Source organism: Leuresthes tenuis, unplaced genomic scaffold (assembly GCF_036924035.1).
Source record: "Leuresthes tenuis unplaced genomic scaffold, fLeuTen1.0.hap1 SCAF_102, whole genome shotgun sequence".
Lineage (NCBI taxonomy): Eukaryota > Metazoa > Chordata > Actinopteri > Atheriniformes > Atherinopsidae > Leuresthes > Leuresthes tenuis.
The window spans coordinates 31,050-39,052 of NW_027325456.1; the positions used below are offsets into that span (position 1 = coordinate 31,050).

The window sequence follows — 8,003 nt, forward strand, 5'->3', positions numbered from 1 at the left end:
AAGCCCTTTCTGTCTGTGCAAAAGAAATCTTCTTACTGTGCAGAGTGACTTCTCTGAGTAGAGTCGCCTTACTTGTTGCGACTGTGCCGATGTTCGAAGCTGGAGTGCAAAGTTGTTGCTTGAATGGTGCTTGCTGGAGCGTGCGGGAGTGCAAAGTTATACCATTTAAAAGGGCTGAAGAGTGCTCAGTGCAGCGGGTGGGCGACACTTTGGCCACCTTGAAAACCGAGGTTACATCCACTACCAGGGGCAGCCCAAGTTCTGCCGCAAGTGTGGTGAGCATGGACACCTGGTTGAGGCTTGTACCAAGGTGTTATGTGGGAAGAGAAGAGAAATTGGGCAAACTTTTGGAGAGTGTCCAAATGGCAGGAAATGTAATCTCTGTGGAGAATTAAATCACCTCTTCAGAGATTGCCCTAAATCTTTTGCCAACAAATTAAAGACGGTAAAGCCACAGTCAAGCCAACAAAGAGAAGGACCAAAGGTGGCAGTTGGTGAACAAAGTGAAGAGGTTGACCCAATAAATTCAAACTTCCCGCCAAAAGCTTGGATTGGAAGTGAGGAGCAAAAAGGGGAGGGGCCTGTAGAGGCCTCACCACTCAGTGTTGAAGTCTGTGAGAATTCACAGGCAGAGGGTGGAGCTACGCTAAATGAGGAGGAAGAGCAGACAGGTGAGTCTAGTGAAGATACTCACCTCCCCGAAGGTCAACAGCCGAAGAGGACGGCATCTGAGCCTCTGATTCCCCAGTGGTATCAGAGAAGAGGGGAAGGGTTAGGTCCCTTTCAGACAGTTCTTCAGTGGAAGAACCTAGAGTCTTCCCCTCCGACTCACCAAATGAGGTCTCCTTTTTTAACTTCAGCTCTGCAATCAACCCCCAGGGACTCAAAGTTAAATGCAACATTGCGTCAGAGGCCAACACCGAGAGTCCGAAAAGGAAATATAGATCACCCTACTCACTTTTCACCTAAAGAAATGAAGGAAGAGCTAGTTTCCCAAGAAATAACCTGTGTGTAATTTGTTTTGATAACTTAGAAAAACGAAAATGACATACCTACTTTCCTTTATGCTTTTAATGGTTCTCACCTTCTCAACACTAAATGTGAGAAGTGTGAAATCAAAGACAAGAGCCCAGAGTATTTTATCCTTCTTAGACTCCATAAAATCAGATGTGTTTTTAATACAAGAATGTGGACTACCTTTTTTAAAAAACCATAGACAATGGGAGGAAATGTGGCCCCATTTATCGATATGGAGTGGCTCAAATCAAAATAAAAATGATGGTGTGGCCATTCTAATTAAAAATCCGCATGTTCTGGTGAAAGGTAGCACAGTGGTGAGAGACGGACGGGCACTTTTAGCACACTTGAATTTTATGGGGCAAGACTTTAACCTCTTAAATATTTATGGTTTCAATGGAAAAAATGAAAGGTATGACCTTTTAGAAGATATACAGCTTTACATGCTAGGGCAAGTACCTTTAGTTGTAGGAGGGGATTTTAACTGTATCTTGAGCAGGAAAGATAGAAAAAGAGCAGGGGTAGATTTTAAAGTGGATAAGACTTCGATTTTATTTCAGGGCATATGCAGGGATTTTAAGCTTACTGACTGTTTTAAAACCATGCATCCCAGAGAGGAGGGCTTCACCTGGTTTAGTCATGATGGCACCAGAGCCTCTCGCATTGATTATTTCTTTACTAGAGATTGCCCACCCACTGATGTTAGATTAACCCCTGTTTTCTTTTCAGACCACCTTATGCTCTCCTGCACCCTTTCACCCCCTTCTGGTGTGACGGTAGGAAGTGGTCTGTGGAAACTCAACTGTTCCCTGTTGGAGGATGAAATCATAGTCAGTCAGTACAGGGAATGTTATAAAGAGTGGCAGACCCTTCAAGACCTCTACGAAACACATGCACAATGGTGGGAAATGGTGAAGGAAACGACCCAGACTTTTTTTAAACAGCAAGGTAAACGTAAAAAAAGGAAAGAGAATAGATGTATGATGGGACTACATAAACGCTTACAGCGCTACTTTAAACTAAATCAGTGTGGCATAGACTTTAAAGAAGAAATCAAAGATGTCAAAAAGGAAATGTCAGTTTTAGCAGAAATAAAGAGTAAAGGAATTTTTGTAAGAAGCAGGGAGCAGGAAATTGAGGAAGGTGAAAAAGAAAGAAAGTTATAAATAAAAAGGAGTGTATTCAAAATCTAAAAAGAGAAGATGGGTTTTTAACAAAATCCACACAAGAGATGATTGAAACTGTACATACCTTTTATAGTAACATGTACAAAGAGAAACCAGTGCACTTGGAAACATCGGCAGAAATCTTAAAATTCGTTGACAAAACCGTAAAAGAGAATGCACACTTGAAACAGAATTTTACTGCTTTAGAGTAAAAAAAATGCCTAACAGGTTTTAAGAGAAGTCGAGCTCCGGGTTTAGACGGGCTTCCTGCAGAATTCTATCTGACCTATTGGGACCTTTTATCATCAGACATTTTAGATGTTTTTAAAGATTTTGAAAAACTCGACCGACTGCCTGATAGTTTTAGAGTGGGACACAAAACCGCTCTCTCTCTTTTTTTTTTTTATCGTGTGCCAGGGCGTTGTCTCACGTATTAGATTATGCTTAAGATACGAATGGGTTTATCAGTCACATCAGAATCCATACATACTGATCCTCCCGTAATAAAATGGTCGGATCTTATCAAACACACTTTGTTTCTTGTGACAATCAAGTCAGCGAAACAGCGTATACACGTCAAGACACTGAATCAAGTTTGCCACAAGAACTCATAAGTTTGGCAGTATTGCTCTGCCGTCAGCAATCATACACCCATTTTATTTTCGTGAGACATGTGCAAGCACCTGTTCATCTACTGTTCTATCACTATGAATTAGTGATCTATTATCAATAAGGATACTTCTACAACTACTATCAAAGTATGTCCGGACTTCTTATGTTGTCAGTTGCTATATATGAATAAGTGGGTAGCTACTGACAAGCATTAAGCATGTCACACAGCCCAAACATATAACATTTCAGGACACACCACACAGTTAACAACCACAGTGAAGCGTGTCAAAGCCCAAACATGTAACATTCAACAGGACACTTACACAACACATTCAAATCAAACAGTCAGACAACATACAAGAACATATACCCCAGCCGGCATTGCTCCCTGCCTATTTTCGTACAGCACACTATGTGTGCGCACACCTTTATTCACAAACTCTTCAACTTATACTCTTTTACCGAAGCTGCTACAGCTCGATTGGCCGAATACCCTTTGATCCTATTTCGGTGAATTTGACATCTGCCTTACATATAACAGATTAGCGGTTTAGCAGTTTTAATTTAGTTTGAGTGAAGGAATTCATTTTATAGCAAAATCCGAAATCGTGAAGAACTCATGAAAGTAAGCTTATTCTCGGATTCCTGAAACTTTAGATTTGCTCTTTCTTTTACTGCAAAGTACAACGTTGTTTTTTTTGTTTAAATCTTTCTAGACATGGTAAATATTAAGGACAAAGCAGTTTTCACATAGTTTGAGTGAAGGAATTAATTTTATAGATAAAATCCCAAGAGTCTGCTGAGAAAAGAGAGTGAATGCGAAGTAGACTTTAACACGGCTATGGGAGCGAGCCGAGTGTGGGCTAACCGGGAGAATTGCTTGAAAGAAACGCGACACCGAATGAGCGATCAGAACAAAGCCTCAATACGGGATTCTCGTGGTGTTTTTGTTGCTGCCTTGTCTTTTGCACAGAGTAAAAGACAAGGCAGCCATCGAATAGGGCCCGATTGTTCCTACTTGGTCAGCCGAGGAGCAAGGGGGGGGGGGGGGGGGGCAAGCGTCTCCACCAAGCAAAGCTCACCATGGGGAAGGTGGCTATGCCAACTAGCCTGATGCCCTGCTCCCGCAGTGACGGATAATCGTACTCTGGTTTCTCTTCATAACTCTTTCTCATAAGTCTTTCGCCTTTTACTAAAGATTTCTGTGGAGAGCAGCACTAATGAGTTGTTTCTATTTTTGGCAGGCTTTACCTTTGCGGGTGAAGCCCTTTCTGTCTGTGCAAAAGAAATCTTCTTACTGTGCAGAGTGACTTCTCTGAGTAGAGTCGCCTTACTTGTTGCGACTGTGCCGATGTTCGAAGCTGGAGTGCAAAGTTGTTGCTTGAATGGTGCTTGCTGGAGCGTGCGGGAGTGCAAAGTTATACCATTTAAAAGGGCTGAAGAGTGCTCAGTGCAGCGGGTGGGCGACACTTTGGCCACCTTGAAAACCGAGGTTACATCCACTACCAGGGGCAGCCCAAGTTCTGCCGCAAGTGTGGTGAGCATGGACACCTGGTTGAGGCTTGTACCAAGGTGTTATGTGGGAAGAGCAGAGAAATTGGGCAAACTTTTGGAGAGTGTCCAAATGGCAGGAAATGTAATCTCTGTGGAGAATTAAATCACCTCTTCAGAGATTGCCCTAAATCTTTTGCCAACAAATTAAAGACGGTAAAGCCACAGTCAAGCCAACAAAGAGAAGGACCAAAGGTGGCAGTTGGTGAACAAAGTGAAGAGGTTGACCCAATAAATTCAAACTTCCCGCCAAAAGCTTGGATTGGAAGTGAGGAGCAAAAAGGGGAGGGGCCTGTAGAGGCCTCACCACTCAGTGTTGAAGTCTGTGAGAATTCACAGGCAGAGGGTGGAGCTACGCTAAATGAGGAGGAAGAGCAGACAGGTGAGTCTAGTGAAGATACTCACCTCCCCGAAGGTCAACAGCCGAAGAGGACGGCATCTGAGCCTCTGATTCCCCAGTGGTATCAGAGAAGAGGGGAAGGGTTAGGTCCCTTTCAGACAGTTCTTCAGTGGAAGAACCTAGAGTCTTCCCCTCCGACTCACCAAATGAGGTCTCCTTTTTAACTTCAGCTCTGCAATCAACCCCCAGGGACTCAAAGTTAAATGCAACATTGCGTCAGAGGCCAACACCGAGAGTCCGAAAAGGAAATATAGATCACCCTACTCACTTTTCACCTAAAGAAATGAAGGAAGAGCTAGTTTCCCAAGAAATAACCTGTGTGTAATTTGTTTTGATAACTTAGAAAAACGAAAATGACATACCTACTTTCCTTTATGCTTTTAATGGTTCTCACCTTCTCAACACTAAATGTGAGAAGTGTGAAATCAAAGACAAGAGCCCAGAGTATTTTATCCTTCTTAGACTCCATAAAATCAGATGTGTTTTTAATACAAGAATGTGGACTACCTTTTTTAAAAAACCATAGACAATGGGAGGAAATGTGGCCCCATTTATCGATATGGAGTGGCTCAAATCAAAATAAAAATGATGGTGTGGCCATTCTAATTAAAAATCCGCATGTTCTGGTGAAAGGTAGCACAGTGGTGAGAGACGGACGGGCACTTTTAGCACACTTGAATTTTATGGGGCAAGACTTTAACCTCTTAAATATTTATGGTTTCAATGGAAAAAATGAAAGGTATGACCTTATAGAAGATATACAGCTTTACATGCTAGGGCAAGTACCTTTAGTTGTAGGAGGGGATTTTAACTGTATCTTGAGCAGGAAAGATAGAAAAAGAGCAGGGGTAGATTTTAAAGTGGATAAGACTTCGATTTTATTTCAGGGCATATGCAGGGATTTTAAGCTTACTGACTGTTTTAAAACCATGCATCCCAGAGAGGAGGGCTTCACCTGGTTTAGTCATGATGGCACCAGAGCCTCTCGCATTGATTATTTCTTTACTAGAGATTGCCCACCCACTGATGTTAGATTAACCCCTGTTTTCTTTTCAGACCACCTTATGCTCTCCTGCACCCTTTCACCCCCTTCTGGTGTGACGGTAGGAAGTGGTCTGTGGAAACTCAACTGTTCCCTGTTGGAGGATGAAATCATAGTCAGTCAGTACAGGGAATGTTATAAAGAGTGGCAGACCCTTCAAGACCTCTACGAAACACATGCACAATGGTGGGAAATGGTGAAGGAAACGACCCAGACTTTTTTTAAACAGCAAGGTAAACGTAAAAAAAGGAAAGAGAATAGATATATGATGGGACTACATAAACGCTTACAGCGCTACTTTAAACTAAATCAGTGTGGCATAGACTTTAAAGAAGAAATCAAAGATGTCAAAAAGGAAATGTCAGTTTTAGCAGAAATAAAGAGTAAAGGAATTTTTGTAAGAAGCAGGGAGCAGGAAATTGAGGAAGGTGAAAAAGAAAGAAAGTTATAAATAAAAAGGAGTGTATTCAAAATCTAAAAAGAGAAGATGGGTTTTTAACAAAATCCACACAAGAGATGATTGAAACTGTACATACCTTTTATAGTAACATGTACAAAGAGAAACCAGTGCACTTGGAAACATCGGCAGAAATCTTAAAATTCGTTGACAAAACCGTAAAAGAGAATGCACACTTGAAACAGAATTTTACTGCTTTAGAGTAAAAAAAATGCCTAACAGGTTTTAAGAGAAGTCGAGCTCCGGGTTTAGACGGGCTTCCTGCAGAATTCTATCTGACCTATTGGGACCTTTTATCATCAGACATTTTAGATGTTTTTAAAGATTTTGAAAAACTCGACCGACTGCCTGATAGTTTTAGAGTGGGACACAAAACCGCTCTCTCTCTTTTTTTTTTTTATCGTGTGCCAGGGCGTTGTCTCACGTATTAGATTATGCTTAAGATACGAATGGGTTTATCAGTCACATCAGAATCCATACATACTGATCCTCCCGTAATAAAATGGTCGGATCTTATCAAACACACTTTGTTTCTTGTGACAATCAAGTCAGCGAAACAGCGTATACACGTCAAGACACTGAATCAAGTTTGCCACAAGAACTCATAAGTTTGGCAGTATTGCTCTGCCGTCAGCAATCATACACCCATTTTATTTTCGTGAGACATGTGCAAGCACCTGTTCATCTACTGTTCTATCACTATGAATTAGTGATCTATTATCAATAAGGATACTTCTACAACTACTATCAAAGTATGTCCGGACTTCTTATGTTGTCAGTTGCTATATATGAATAAGTGGGTAGCTACTGACAAGCATTAAGCATGTCACACAGCCCAAACATATAACATTTCAGGACACACCACACAGTTAACAACCACAGTGAAGCGTGTCAAAGCCCAAACATGTAACATTCAACAGGACACTTACACAACACATTCAAATCAAACAGTCAGACAACATACAAGAACATATACCCCAGCCGGCATTGCTCCCTGCCTATTTTCGTACAGCACACTATGTGTGCGCACACCTTTATTCACAAACTCTTCAACTTATACTCTTTTACCGAAGCTGCTACAGCTCGATTGGCCGAATACCCTTTGATCCTATTTCGGTGAATTTGACATCTGCCTTACATATAACAGATTAGCGGTTTAGCAGTTTTAATTTAGTTTGAGTGAAGGAATTCATTTTATAGCAAAATCCGAAATCGTGAAGAACTCATGAAAGTAAGCTTATTCTCGGATTCCTGAAACTTTAGATTTGCTCTTTCTTTTACTGCAAAGTACAACGTTGTTTTTTTTGTTTAAATCTTTCTAGACATGGTAAATATTAAGGACAAAGCAGTTTTCACATAGTTTGAGTGAAGGAATTAATTTTATAGATAAAATCCCAAGAGTCTGCTGAGAAAAGAGAGTGAATGCGAAGTAGACTTTAACACGGCTATGGGAGCGAGCCGAGTGTGGGCTAACCGGGAGAATTGCTTGAAAGAAACGCGACACCGAATGAGCGATCAGAACAAAGCCTCAATACGGGATTTTCGTGGTGTTTTTGTTGCTGCCTTGTCTTTTGCACAGAGTAAAAGACAAGGCAGCCATCGAATAGGGCCCGATTGTTCCTACTTGGTCAGCCGAGGAGCAAGGGGGGGGGGGGGGGGGGGGGGGGGGGGCAAGCGTCTCAACCAAGCAAAGCTCACCATGGGGAAGGTGGCTATGCCAACTAGCCTGATGCCCTGCTCCCGCAGTGACGGATAATC

The 8,003-nt window shown here is 41.8% G+C and overlaps 1 non-coding gene across 1 annotated transcript; it reads left to right on the forward strand.

Annotated features, from left to right (window-relative positions):
* The first annotated feature begins 3,937 nt into the window (after positions 1-3,937).
* On the forward strand, positions 3,938-4,057 carry LOC140286981 (U5 spliceosomal RNA). Its single transcript, XR_011911370.1, has one exon. It is a non-coding gene; the product is annotated as a U5 spliceosomal RNA (small nuclear RNA).
* The last annotated feature ends 3,946 nt before the right edge of the window (positions 4,058-8,003 follow it).